The 15,820-nt window shown below is 38.1% G+C and overlaps 1 protein-coding gene across 3 annotated transcripts in view; it reads right to left on the bottom strand.

Moving 5' to 3' along the window:
• TGFBR1 (transforming growth factor beta receptor 1) overlaps positions 1–15,820 on the bottom strand; it is a 57,592-nt gene that overhangs the window by 35,504 nt on the left and 6,268 nt on the right. The window lies entirely within an intron of this gene.

Genomic DNA, 15,820 nt, shown 5'->3' with positions numbered 1-15,820 from the left:
CCCAAATTGAGATTCTAGCACTTGGTCCCAACTATAAAGGAAATTTCCATCATTGCTTCATTTGACTGTGTCTGGAGGTCACACATCAAAACCCTATTCTTTCTACCTCCCTTCACTGCTAGATAGTCAGCTAGGGCCACCCAGGGCTGATTCACAAACCCAGGTACCCTGCTAAACAAGTGGAAAAGCAGACAGCCTGCGAACAGTACACAGAACAGACAGGTCTATGACCTTTGTTGATTAAATAAAAACTGGCACCAGAAACCTTGTCTTCCCAGGCCAATAACTTACTCCCCGCTTTATGCATATACTTCAATACTCCCTCCTTTTTCAACCCTTGTTGTTTGGTCTCACGATCCTTCTTTCCCTCTATCAAGTACTTGACTGAAACATCTGTTGAAATTCACTAGTGATGCCTTTCTGGTGAAATTCAATGTTCTTTTCTAAAATTCTTCAGGATATGAGACACACTGACACATTGTTCTTTATTAGTTTACATGACACCACACTTCCATGTCCACAGTCAGCCCTCTGCTACCTCTCAGATCTACATCTCTACACTTCTTGGCCTTGTGCTCCAAACTCATATTTTAACTGCCTTCCAAGAAACACTCTGCTTGGCTTGCCTTTTACTGCAAAGTCAACACATTCAAAACCAAAATACAACATTATTCCTCTAATAGTGGGAGATGTAATCAAAGGGCCCCACAAGGACTCAGGTTCCTTCATTGCTGAGACAGCTCAGCAGTAAAAAAGCAACAGGAGGATGAAGATTTCCCTCTCAGAGACTGAATTCCAATCTTTTCACCATTCTGACTTTGAGGGTGATGACCCTTACTTTCCCTTACCCTTCCCATTATAGCACAATTATGTGTTGCTACCTAGTGAGAGTATTCCCAAATATTACAAATATGCACCAAAAGACAGGTAAAGGACATGAACGATGCCTTTTATTCAGTCTGCTTAGCTACTGTTAAAAACTGAAGATCATACCACTGTTGGCAAGGATGAAGGCAAAAGTTAGAATACATACAAACCCTTTTAGGTACTGCTGGCAACCCCGCTACAATCTTGTCCGCGTCCCACTCCAGTTCTGCCTCCGGTCTTCCCTCTAGGCCCAGTGCCGCACCCTCTCTCAAGAAGTCTGGTCCTCTCTTCTCTTCTCCCTGCTCCAGCTCTGGGGAAAGCATACTAGGTTCTCTTCTTTTGTAAATATGCTGCCAATCTCTGTAAACAAGGCTAAAACCCTGACCACCAACAGGGTTTTATTCTTCCAAGTACTCAGTGGTTCTTCTCAACTCCACCCCCTTAGGGTTACCTGGCAGCTGTAATGTCAAAGTGAGCTTGTCAAAACACCAAGCACCATACAGCATGAAAGCGAATTCTCTAGTCTAGTCCGGATAACATTCCACTCCCAAATTTAGGGCTTTAAATTTACCCAGAAATGTTTCCAGAAAGTCCAAGGACTTAAGAAACATTTCTAATTCAACATACAACTCCAACCTGGAGGACTAGGGGCACGCCTAAATTCTCAATCACTTGTTTTTTGTTTTTTTGTTTTTTTACAATACTTCCATTTTCTAGTCTCCTGAGCTCCATGGAATTAGTTGATATAAAGTTAACTGATATCCAAGAAAAACACACTAAGAACAGGCTGCCTCAATGGCAAGATGAGATTTAACAGGGACAATTAATATAAAGGCCTTCGTTTAGGCTCAAATAAAATAATCTGCATAAATACAGGATAAAGATTTGCTTAGCAAATTTGGGGAATCTGTTTAACAACAGATTTTTAAAAGTCAACAGCATTTACTGTTAACTGTAGCCATGGTGATAGGGGAGACAGAGAGAGAACTGGGCACAAAATTCCACAAATGTCCAAATAATAAATAATCAGTGTTACTTGAACATCCATCTGCTATGTAAATATGGGTCAGAAAATCAAAGAACGAATTCGACAAAGTTTGACTGGAAAGGTATCCTAGCCGTGGAGACAACTACCTCATTTTATAGACCTAGTGTCTATTTGTCTCACTCCAATACTAAATCAAATCATGAGGTCAGGATGTGGTAAATTATGTTTCATAAAAAGCATTTCCTTACTACAGCTCCTCCCTACAATGAACTGACTGCCTCACAGAAGATTATGACTTCTCTATCATTAGAGATATTTAAGCAGAGGCTTAATGACCAATAGTCAGAATTTGTGAAGTAGGGATCTCCTGCACTAAGTAAAGGGTTGATGTAAAACTAAAACTCTACAATTCTTCAAATAGTAAGATTCTATTGTTACAAGTTGCATCAAATATTAAACATCCATACTTTCCTTTTTTTTTTTTTTAAATATTTGTTTATTTTTGAGTGAGCAAGGAGGGGCAGAGAAAGAGGGAGACAGAGGATCTGAAGCAGGCTCCACACTGACAGCACGGAGCCCAATGCAGGGCTCAAACTCACAAACTGCAAGATGATGACCTGATGCTTAACCAATTGAGCCACCCAGGCGCCCCTCCATGTTTTCATTTTTTGACTAATTCAACTTAAGTTGACATCTTCAAGGTACAGCATTTAGGGTAGCGAAACTCATTGTATAATTGTTTGTTCATCTATTTCCTCCATTACACTGTAGGTTAGTATTTTATGAGTATTTTATGCATCTCTGCATTCCTAGGTCCAGAATCCAGAAAGGATCCAGTATGATTCTTGAATAAACATCCCAGGAGTATCTCTTTTGTATATGGGTGGTCACTAGCACCAGGGTCCTCAATTAAATGGCCAAGCAACCAAATTTTTTTACTTTTAACTACCTTCATTTTTGAAGTCTTTTTCCCGTCTCTCAATGCTCTCCTTTCAACTGTCTGAAATTCCCACTTAAGTACCTCCCTTAAGTCCATTTGATGGACAATACCCCATCATCCAGAATAACCTCTTCCTCCATTTAAATGGAAGGCAACCTGACACTTCCAAGATTACAAATGAACATACCCTCTGACCTAGAAGGAATGTAGCCTACAGATATACTTTACATGTGAAAAGTGCCTAACATACATGGTTATTAATTTCCTAAGAATTCTATGCGAGGTTGTTTCTAATCCTGCCTATGCATCTATCAATAGAACTGGTGAAATAACATGATGGTATCACTAAAATGGAAGAACATACAGCTACAAAAAAAAAAAAATGATGTTTTCATAAAAAATAGTTTTCAAAAAAATTGATGATGATTAACATAGACTAACCCCTAAGATGTATTAAGTAAAAATCTGGGGGCGCCTGGGTGGCTTAGTCAGTTGACCATCTGACTCTTGATTTCAGTTCAAGTCATGATCCCAGGGTCGTGGGATCAAGCCCAACATCGGGCTCTGTGTTGAGTATGGAGCCTGCTTGAGATTCTTTCTCTCCCTCTACCCCTCTTCTCTGATCACGCTCTCTCTCTAAAAAACAACTGCATAGTGCAGAACAGTATATTGAATACAGTAACATTTTGGCTAAAAAGCAAAGGTAGGAAGGAAAGAAGAAAGGAAAATGCATATACACATTGGCTTGTACATATTACAAAGCATCTCCCTGGAAATACAAAAGCAATAGGTAACACTGACTTCCATGGAAGGGAACTGGGTACCCAGATGATAGGGATGGGAGGAGACTTTTCACTACACACACATTTGTACTTTTTGAATTTAGAAAAATGTGAGTGTATTATATCTATTCAGTGTCATAAAAAAATAAAAAATGCCTTTCTATGCTCCATCCCTTTCTCCTATACTATCTTCAAAACTCCTAACTTAGTACATTTACTATATGGAGTATTGCCACCTCATGCCAATTTCAAAACTTTAATGTTCTTTCTGTGAAACGATTTGCCAAGATACAGTAATAGCCTTTAAAATATACTTTTGGGGGGGGGGCACCTGGTTGGCTCAATCAGTAGAACATGCAACCTGTGATCTCAGGGTCATGACTTTGAGCCCCACAATGGGTGTACAGATTACTTAAATAAATAAAACTTTAAAAAAAAACTTTAAAAAAAGTAAATATTACTTAAAAAAATAAAACTTCTTTAACTCTATTAATACTACTTCTTAGAATGTTGTCTAAAGGAGTAACAAGAGATAAGAGCAAAGATACGCACGCAGATGTTTGTTACAGCATTTTATGGTTGAAAACAACCTATATGAATGACAATATGACAATGACAAAATAAATTATGACACAGTCATAAGTGGGATGCTATACAGGCATTAAAGCTGATATTTTAGAAGCATTTTTAAGGACAGGGAAATGGTTATATTACTAAAGCTATATACAATGTGATTATAATTCTATTGCTATCATGTGTCTTTTTTTTTTTTAACCACTTCAAAGAGTTGAAGGGGTATGTTGATATACAGAGCAGATGTGTACCCTAGCCCCTAAAAAGAATAGAGAAACTTTTATCTCTGATGGTTAGTGCAACAACATTAACTGAATTTCTTGGTTTTTCCCAATCTAAACATACCTTTATAGTTTCTCATTATAGTTTATGTGGACTAGTGGTTATTACAAGAGTATGATAATTAATATAAGGTAATTCAGAGACAAAAAGAAGTTCGAATCCTATCTCTGCCAGACAGCCTGTAAGTAATCTTGGGGAAGTTGCTTAACTTTTTTGAGACTGTTTTCTAAATTTATAACAACAGCAATCTCAGAAGGTTTGGGATTGAGATAATATGTACAGAAATAAGAATACTCAGGGGACCCTGGGTGGCTCAGTTGGTTGAGCGTCCAACTCTTGATTTTGGCTCATGTCAGGATCCCAAAGTCGTGGGACTGAGCGTGGCAGCAGGTTCTGTGCTAAATGTGGAAGCCGGCTTAAGATTCTGTCTCCCTCTGCCCCTCTCCCCCATTCACGCTCTCCCTCTCTCTCTAGCTCTCTAAAATTGAAAGAAAGAAAGAAAGAAAGAAAGAAAGAAAGAAAGAAAGAAAGAACATTTAGCATAGTACTCAACACATAAAATGCTAAAAAATTCATTTATGCATTCATTCAACAAGTATTTATTAGCACCTACTATGTGCCAGTCCCTGTTATACCTGCTGTACAGAGAATCAGAGCAAACCTTTACACAAGTCCAGAAGACAACACTGACACAGAATACATAATGTAAACAGTGTGCACATAAAGCAGTGAACATTCCTGTCAGCTATTTCTGTCTCTTTCTCCATTCACGGGTACCCATACAGAGTTTTTCAGCAGTATGACTGTTTGAACAGGGTTATTAGAACTTCAGTAATTCTTAGGCAGCGTGAGATGTACCTACAAGAAAGTAGATTTTCAGTTCCAACCCAAATTAACAAAGTGTTGGAATACATCCAGTGTGCACATATCCCTAACAAATAGAGAATCATAACTCATAAAATGTTCACGCTTGGAGGAACCTGGTAATTACCTGATCCTTTTCTCTTATTTTTCAGCTGAGGAAACAGAAATGCCCAAAGAGTTACATCAACACAATCTAGATATATTCTAAAAGCACAGGGGAAAAAAGCATATTGGAAAATCTATGGTGATCTCTCCCAAGTAGGACATGATGAAGGACTCAAGCCTTTCCCTCTGGAAAGCAACAGTGGCTCTAGGTGATGTGACTCAGTTGCACAGGTACTGAGGTACAGGGATGAACCTAAATGAAAAGTGGCAAATCATTCTGGGCTACAATAAAGCTAAAATAGAACTGTGGTAAGAGAAGGAAGTGGTGACCACCCACCAGCTACCTTTGAATTAAAGGAAGAAGAGAGTCACACCTGGGCCTGCAAATAGCAAAAGACCTACTGGAGCCATAAAGAAACAAGCTGGTGTCACTGTGTAGTTCATATTTTAGAAGCGCAGAGTAAGGCCTAAACACCTTTCACCAGAACAGTGTATGTAACCTGTGTGGGAACAAAGGAGGAACACTTTCAGGAGGACCGAGAAGCCTGGGAGATTCCTGCTGTTGAGGAGCTCACAATGTAAGGTAGAAAGCCAGCACGCCATGGGTAGAGGGTAATGCACAAAGTGTGGTGAGAGCAGAGAATAGGGACACTTCCCTCAAAGATGGTGCCTCCCCTGAGACTTATAGAAGGCTAAAGAAGAAAGGGAAGTCATTCCAGGGAGATGCTGTACCAGGATTCTGTACAGATTCAGGAATAAGAGACTTCAAGCAGTTTAGGAAAATGTAAATAGATCATATAAATCATCTCGATATAAACAACATGAAAAAAAGAATAACAAAATTCAACACCTATTCATGATAGGTGTTTCTCAAACCAGCAATGAATAGAAAACAAAAATTCAAATATGTATCATTTACAAAAGCATCCAAAATCAAATACATAGGAATAAATCTAACAATATATAAGACCTGACCTCTACAGGGAAAGCTTCAAAGCATTACTTGACAGAAATTATGAAGAATACAAAAGAAAATTTATTTATTTATAAATGGAGGGACATTCAATACTATAAGATGTTAATATTCTGCAAAGTGACCTGCAGGTTCAACAAAATCAAATCAAAATCCTACAGTTGTGTGTGTGTGCGCGCGCGCGTGTGTGTGTGTGTGTGTGTGTGTGTGTAGGAATTCACAAGCTAATTCTAAAACCTATATAGAAAAATATCCCAAGAACGGCCAAAGCAATTTTGGAAAACAATGCTTTTGGAAGACCTACGCTACAGAATATCAAGACCCATCATAACATGATAATAATTAGGACTATTAATTAAGTATTGGCATGAGAACAAACAGAACAAATAGATTCCAGAAACAGATTCTCACATCTACAACTATTTGATTTATGACAGCAGTGACACTGCAGGGCCCTGGGAAAAGGAAGATATTACCAACAGTAGTGCTGGATCAACTAGGCGTACAAATTTTAAAAATAAAAAATAAAACACATACACACACATACATATACACAGTGAAATATTACTCAGCCATAAAAAAGAATGAAATCTTGCCATTTGCAATGACATGAATGGAGCTAGAGAGTATTATGCTAAGCAAAATAAGTCAGAAAAAGACAAATACCACATGATTTCACTCACATGTGGAATTTAACAAACGGAACAAATAAGCAAAGGAGAGAGAGAGAGAGAGAGAGAGGGAGAGAGAGAGAGGCAAACCAAGAAAAAGACTCTGAAGTATAGAGTACAAACTGATGGTTACCAGGGGGGAGGTGGGTAGGGGGATTAAATAGGTGATGGGGATTAGGAGTGCACTTGTTGATATGAGAACCAGGTATCGTATGAAGTGTTGAATCACTAAATTCTAAACCTGAAATAAATATTACATTGTATGTTAACTAACTAGAATTTAAGTAAAACTTGAGAGAGGAAAAAAGTAACATTATGCTGTATGGTAACTAGCTGGAATTAAAATTAAATATTAGGGGCGCCTGGGTGGCTCAGTCGGTTAAGCGACCAACTTTGGCTCAGGTCACGATCTCGCGGTATGTGAGTTTGAGCCCCGCGTCAGGCTCTGTGCTGACAGCTCAGAGCCTGGAGCCTGCTTCAGATTCCGTGTCTCCCTCTCTCTCTGCCCCTCACCTGCTCGTGCTCTGTCTCTATCTCTCAAAAAATAAATAAATGTTAAAAAAAATTTTAATTAAAAATTAAATTAAAAAATAATATATATATATATATTTCATTCCATAATGAAAAATCAACTCCAGATGGACTATACATATCAACATTAAAGTAAAGCAAGATGACTTCTAGAATAAAACATAAATATTTTCAAGACATTGAGTCCAGAAAGATTAATCAAATAGGATTCAAAAAGCCCTAACCTTTAAGAGAAAACAACAGAAGTTAAACTACATTAAAATACATTAAAGTCTGTCAAAAAGATACTGTTCTCCTATATCATTTTTCTTATTCATGTCTTTTTCTTCTTTTAGATTTTCAAATATTTGTCCATTTTAGTACTGTGTTTAAAAAGAATCAATTTGGTGTTTTATAGATCAAATCTACTGTAATTTTTTCTAAATCTTTATTTCCTTTGCATGCAGTTAGGTTGATTTGTACTTAATTCCTTCTCTAGCTTGAAATCTGCTTGCTTTCGAATTTTCTCTTGGGTACTGCTTTAGCAAAATCCCCACTAGTTTTGTTATGTAGGGTTTGTGTTGCCGGTCATTTCTAAATGGTTTGTAATTACAACTATAATTTCTTCTTTACTACAGGGATTATTTAGAAGAAAAATCTTATATTTCCAAGAGGATATATTATTTATTTTGACTTTTTCTTTTAGTTGTTGTGAATTTCTAATTTGGGTATTCTTTGTAGACCTTCCTATCACCAATTTCCTGGAAAAGTGAAGAAGTATTTTAAAAGAATAGTGTTCATGATTATAAAATTGGAATACATTAAATCTTTATTATTGTGTTATTCAAATATTCTTTTCTAATTTTTTTAATGTTTATTTATTTTTGAAAGAGACAGAATGCAAGCGGGGGAGGGGCAAAGAGAGAGGGAGACAAAATCTAAAGCAGGCTCCAACCTCTGAGCTGTCAGCAGAGTCCAACATGAGGCTTGAACCCACGAACCATGAGATCACGACCTGAGCTGAAGTCGGACGCTTAACCCACTGAGCCACCCAGGTGTCCTGACCATTGATTATTTTTTTAGTTAGATTTTATTTTTATCAAAGTTATGTATGTACAGAGTCTACAGTGTCAAATAATTCTACAAAACTGTTACCCCTCCTCCCACAAAAAAGATAGCAGCTCTCCAACATCCAGCCCTTTCTATTTCCTGCTCCATGGAAGCAATCACACTTTCCACACTTAATTGAGTCTCTTGGTATTTAGCTTTATGTCATTCCCATCCCTTTTCAGAACAAAGAAACACTTACTGAATTTAGCTAAAAGAGGGATGGCAGAGATAAACACTGCTGGAAATCTCAAAGACTTGGTGAACCACACATATAGGTACACAAGTTTTAATTTCTTGACTTCCCTAGTCTGAAATGTTCATCTTTGTCAAACAAAATATCAAAGCAAGCAAGCAGTTCAATTCTGGTTGCAGTCTCCTAGAGGAATACAGCTAAATTAAACCAAATAAGGACAGAAAAGACCAGCCAAAATGAGGTGACTTTTATAATATGTTGTAATATTTCTAACCACTAAATCCATGGCCTTTCTTGGGGCATGAGGATGTGAGAGTATCTAATGTTGTCTGAGCTCCTTTCAGAAGAACCAACCAAATACAGTTTTCAGACATCACGATATAAATGTCCAGAAGCTTAGCACTAGGAATATGGGTTTCAAATTGCTGTTAGCATTAATGCTAGCATTTTGGTTACTGAAGAAGGCCTCTAGTAGAAGGCTGGTTATTAAAAGGTAAGGGTCTATCAGGACTTGATGTATAGAATTATGCAGCACATGTACAGAATTTATGACATCTATACAGACGTCAATAATTACTATGCCCTAGCTATGGTTTAGAATGGTTCACAGGTGATTACACCCATTTGTTCCATGAGACTTTCCCCCCAGTTCCAGGATCTCTATGCTAAATTAGATGCAAGCACCCCAGCTATTTCCTTAGGGCATGCCATCTGTTTGCAATGCACAGCTAATTCTGAGTCTGTTGCTCCTTGAAAAGTATCCCCTAAGGTTTCTGCCTGACTCCTAAATTCAAATTTATTGAAACTCCTCCCTCCTTCCCCTTCTCCCATCATAAGGCAAGGGAAGGCTAGATCTGACATAACGTATATGATCAATGAGAAATGGTGGAAAGTCTCTAGCTAGAAGAATATTTATGTGACCTTGCCTTTTGTTTGTTTGTTTGTTTGTTTTTTAAAGAATAAAGTGGAAGAAACAATTGTGATCTTGGGGAAAAAGATTGCATGAGAGCAGAAAGACTCAAGCTCATAAATGCATTATAAATAGGGGTGCCCGGGGTGGCTTGGTTGGTTAAGCATCCGACTTTGGCTCAGGTCATGATCTCACAGTTCGTGGGTTCGAGCCCCACATTGAACTCTCTGTTGAGAGTTCAGAACCTGAAGCCTGCTTTGGATTCTGTGTCTCCCCCTCTCTCTGCCCCTCCCCCACTCATGCTGTCTCTCTCTCAAAAATAAACATTTTTAAAAAATGCATTATAGGGGCGCCTGGGTGGCTCAGTCGGTTAAGCGGCCGACTTCGGCTCAGATCATGATCTCGCGGTCCGTGAGTTCGAGCCCCGCGTCGGGCTCTGTGCTGACAGCTCAGAACCTGGAGCCTGTTTCAGATTCTGTGTCTCCCTCTCTCTGACGCTCACCCGTTCATGCTCTGTCTCTCTCTGTCTCAAAAATAAATAAAAACGTTAAAAAAAAGTTTTTTTTAAATGCATTATAAATAAGGAAGAGAACAAAAGTTAAAATTTACCATGGGAAAAATAAAATCAAAACAATGGAAAGAGAAAAAATAGAGTATGTGTTCATAAGAAAGTGATCTACAGTGATAATTGTGTTAATTGGCTTGCTTTGTTGGTGATTAGAGAATTTCAAATAATTTACAAAAAAAAAAAGGAGAGAGAGAAAAGAAAGAAAAGTAAAGGACAAAAGACAGATCTGTGGTTCTCAATCCTTAAAGAATGTCAAGAAAAGGGCCGACTGTGTGTATCCCAGAGGGCACTGGGCCCTGGCTTTTTTACTTCGTTTGGCTATAGCAAGTACTGTTGGTTTGTCTATGTTTAGAGAGATCAGTATTAGAAACATATCTGGGATGAGGAGATACTATAGATTTTTTTCAATTATCCCAACTTTTTAGTATGAAGATTTTCAAACATTCAGAAACATTCAGAACATTCAGAAAAACTGTGAACACCTAAATTCTGTAATTGTCACTATTTTGCTATATTGATTTTATCATTATTTACCATCTGTTGAGGGTCTAATTTCAGAGCATTTAAGGAGATCTTCCATAAATTTAGGCAATTAAAAAAAAACCATTCTCCCTAATGGAGACTTGAGTGAGAAAAAGGGTGCTAGGGGTGCCTAGGTGACTCAGCTGGGTAAGTGTCCAACTCTTGATTCTGGCTCAGGTCACAATCCCAGTTTGTTAGATCAAGCCCCGCATCGGGTTCTGTGCTGACAGTGCAGAGCCTGCTTGGAATTCTCTCTCTCTGACCCTCCCCCACATGCTCACTCTTTTCTCTCAAAAATAAACATTTAAAAAAAAGGGGTGGGGGATGCTAAGTGAAGTTTTAAGTGAAATTCCTGTTTAGTTATTAGCTGAATTATTTTCCTAAAATTATCCTGAAATACCATATATGTTCGGAGTCCCAGTTTCCTCACCTGTAAAATAAAGTGAGACAAAATATAATCATGATCCCCATACTTATGGTTGTTTATAGCCTAAAAATCCTATATTTCTATGAAATTTTCTTAAAAATAACTGCCATTTACTTTGTGTTTTCTATGTGGCAGGAAGTATGCTATAATCTCATTTAATCTTCATAGGTTCCTTAAAATTTTGAGATACCACATTCATGAAAACTACCCACTGTTTTTAGTAGCATGTAGCCACTCTGACCTAATTCCAGTTGCACTTCCCCTTCACATTTTCAGTACCTTTTACTAACATCAATTTTGTACTGCTTTGGTGGAACTAGCTAGAACTAGCAAACAGAAATTTTCATTCCTCACTGAGAAACATGAGCAAACTCTGGTCCCTGGTGTGTAATTTTTTTCCAAATGTAAAATGCGATAAAACAGCCAAAACTACTTTAACTTGTTTATTTTGGTAAAATAATTACATATAATTATTGTTGAAGGAAATCTACAATACACAATCTTGGTGTTTTTATTTAAATCTGTTGCACATTGAATAACAAAATTAAAATGTCAGTTTTTCAATTGGAGAAAGTACTCAAATCAACAGCCATGTGCTAAACAAAGAGACTCAATTAGAGCACATTATGGTTCCATTTGGGAATAAATACATCCAGAAAAAAACCAACAAAGATCATACATATATTGTGCGTGTTCATATAAATTAAAAGTCAGTTACTAACTTTCTATCTCTACATTCCTCTTCAGGCTTACCTATCTCCTCCATGTTCATTGCTCCCAAATATTAGCCCTCACTTCTAGTTAAAAAAAGCTGTTTGTTTTTGCTTTTTTCCATGGGAGCTATTTGTATTTCAATGCATATTTAAAGATCTTATATTGTAGAAATGTAACAGGATGCCCGCACAAGGTGTCCTAGAACTATAAATACACACTATTATGTAATACGTGAGGTTCACACCTAGGAAATCTAGATGGAATGGTTATCCTGAAGCAAATGAACAAAAATAAGGAGGTTCAGCCCTGTTGATTAGAACAAGGAAACACTAGGACTGAGAAGTAAGAAAGGAAAGTGAATCTACTCAAGTCATGGACAGTGATAAACCCAAACTCTTCACTTGATTTCTCTCTCATGCCCCTTATACAAAGCCTTCTATAATAGATTCTGCTCGAGAGCAGGGAGAAACTTGTTTTTCCCAATGAAACTGGCATGTTTCTAACAAAGAATATCCTTCATGGTAACATATGTGAGTATCTTTTATATGAATATTAGGGTTACTATGCATCCCACCTGTGTAAGGACACATTCTCTGAGTATGTGTGGTCTCTCCTAAAGGAAGTCATCGATCCCAACATCCATCACCCAGAAAGGAGGCAGCTCTTCAGATGGGAAACCCAAGCAAAGACACTCTCTGGACCCTGCTGTTTTGGCCCTGTTTGAAGAAAGATAAATGCCTGGCTCTATTCACTTCTGGTGGCAGTACTCAGATGATGTCTGCCAAATGGAGACAGGCCAAAAGATAAGGACATGAGGAAAATGTCTTTGTAAGCCAGCTTGAACAGTTTCATGTTGCTTTCTCTATTCATTATCCTCTAGCTTTTAGCTAAGCTTGATTTAAATGCTGCAGCCTTACATCAGCTGTTCCACTGGCATTAGCGTAAGACTAGTGTGTCCATACTTGGATCACAGCCTTTGCATGGAGAAGAAAAATGGTAGCACAACCCTCAATACATGTTGAAGAAGAAGCCTGCGAACGAGAATCAGGGCTGAGGTCCAGGAAGCCTTTACTATTTAGAGATTCTCCCTGCATTGCATCTTTGTGTCTGGGGCTCCTTATTATTAAGGAAGGAGGCAGCCTCCCATAAATGCTCAGTAACAGGCAATGAGATGCAAACTATCAGGTTCCCTGATTGCTCTCACTGCTAGAAAACTCAGAGCTACGTATTGTGTTCAACTACAAAAGCTTTCCCCAGCTAAAAGTTATGGAGAATTGTTCTTTCTTTTCCCCTTTTATTTATTGGTTCTTATCTTTCTGGTCATTAGTTCTGATCTTACTGCATATGTTTTTATTTCAAGTTTCCTAAATCCTTTCCTGGAAAACAGTCAGAGGACACAAGCCAATCACTGAATAGATTTTTCCCATACAATAAGAAAGTTACAAAATAGTGCTCCTCTCAAAGGTATGAATGCTAAAGAGTATGAATGCTATATGTTGGCCTCTCTTCTACCTCATCCAAGAACCAGAGCAGATTCTCAAGAGGTGAAAGAGAGCTTGAACGCTAATGTCAGTACAATCAGAAGATCACAAATAATTCTGAATACATATTTCTTTGGTGTTGGAGGGGGTGGAGAGAACAAAGCATGGACCTGCAATCCAGGAAGGAAGAATATCTCAGTGAATTGAGCAAGGCTCCACATCTAAGCTAGGAGTTCAGTCAAAACAAATACTTCACGTAAGGTGGCTTTTTAGGGCACCAGAATCAAAAAAAAAAAAAAAGGGGGGGGGGGCGAGAGAGAGAGAGAGAATGAGGTAGAAGGCAAATGCTGATAATTGTTTCTTTGCCTAAGATTCTCTCCCATTTCCAACCACATTCCAATCTTACATCTTTGCTGCCTACTGAAAAACTCCACTTGGTTATGCGACCCTCACCTCAAACTCAACATGTTCAAATCAGGTTTCATTTCCCTGTCAATCTTTCTCTCACCTAATTCCTTACTAGTTAAAAGCATTATCCAGATGTAAAAGTCCTGGAGTCATTCTTTTTTTATTTCATGGAATCCTTAATTTTTGTACTCCAACTTCCTACAACTAAGATCTACTGCCGTTCAACAAATATTTACTGCGTGCCTATGATGCACCAGACACTTTCTATGCCCTTGTGATTCGGTGGGAACAAAACAGAGATATCCATTTTCATAAACTTATATTCTAGTAGGAAGAGGGAAACAACAGACAGAGTAAATAAGTAAATACGGTTAAGTAAGTACAGGATCTCAGAAGGTAGTAAATGTTACAAAAAAAGAAAAAGCAGAGTAAGATAATGGCAATTTAAAAAAAGGGTGGTCAGGGTAAGTCTCATTGAGAAAAAGGTGACATTTGAGCAAAGATGTGGAAGAAGTAAGGGAGGAGGCTGTGCGGATATGTGGGGAAGAGCAGAGGCAAAGGGACAGCCCTGCAAAGGCCCTACTACCAGCTCCTCCGATTTCTTTGAAATGTCATAAAAACACGTCAGATTAAAACCACTCACCTGATTTTTAAGGCCCATAATTCCTTGAACCCATCCTCTAAATCATGAACCTCCACTCCTCCCTTTAAAATTCTTGGAACTTAACATGCTCCTTCTTCATATGCATCATCCTCCCCTACCTAGGAGAGCTTTCTCTCTGCCCCAATCTAAACTCTGTCCATCCCACAAGGCAGGGGATCAAGTCCTACCACTTCTATAAAGCAGTGCCTATGGCTGCTATTACTGAATCTGTATTTATCATATTTCCCAAGTATCATATTTCTCTATTTTATTTTTTTTTAATGTTTATTTATTTTTGAGAGGGAGAGACGGACAGACACAGAGTGCAAGCGAGGGAGGGACAGAGAGAGGGAGACACAGAATTTGAAGCAGGCTCCAGGCTCTGAGCTATCAGCACAGAGCCCGATGCAGGGCTCGAACCCACGAACCGTGAGATCATGACCTGAGCCAAAGTCTGATGCTCAACTGACTGAGCCACCCAGGCACCCCCCAGGTATCATATTTCTTAAAGGAAGTCAGCCTCTTTCTCTACTTCCCACTGTGTTGGTCACTACAAGCTGAAGCTCTTTGCAACTTAAAAACACTTTTATTAGCTTTGATAAACTACTGAAAGAGATAGAATGATTTTTTTAATGACTTTATTATACTAAAAAAAACCCATGGGGAATGGATGAGTCAAAGAGTTAATGATGGACAGTGATAGCTTTTTTCTTTTCTCTAATTCAAATTTTCAGCTATTTTCAAGGCTGTGGTTATGTTACTTTAAGAAGCAAAGAGTGTGCTATGAAAATATATAAATCAATACAAATAGTGTGTGATCAACTATCATTAGACTCATCAGAGAGATTAAAATTACCTAAAAATATAAGTCAAAGACTGCAAGCATCTGAGTAACTTGCAGTTGCAAAGAGGCACACTATAATTAAGACAAGCTGAAGCAAATTCTCATGGTTGAAAAAAAAGAAGAAAAAAAAAACCCCTTCCTGATGAAGTGACCGAAACAAGATATTTACTGTATACAAAAGCAACATGATGTGCAGGAAAGAGTACACCCTCTGAAAATGTTCAAGTGCAGGTCCCACCACTTATTAACATCATGACCTCAGTTTCCTGGTCTGTAAAATGGAAACACAGAAGCTCTTCCTTTTACAAACTTTCACAGATACAAACTAAGTTCCAGTCTGAGCAAAATCCTGTTAACTCTGCCTACTGGAGTTAGTGGTAATGCACAATCATTCGAACCTCAGTGGTTGGACTGTTACTAGCCTACAGATCTCTATTCTATCTGA

This window comes from Lynx rufus, unplaced genomic scaffold (assembly GCF_022079265.1).
Source record: "Lynx rufus isolate CCGP_SWC_20201006 ecotype Redwood Valley unplaced genomic scaffold, mLynRuf1.p SCAF_10, whole genome shotgun sequence".
Taxonomy (NCBI): domain Eukaryota; kingdom Metazoa; phylum Chordata; class Mammalia; order Carnivora; family Felidae; genus Lynx; species Lynx rufus.
This window is presented reverse-complemented; position numbering and strand designations above follow the sequence as displayed.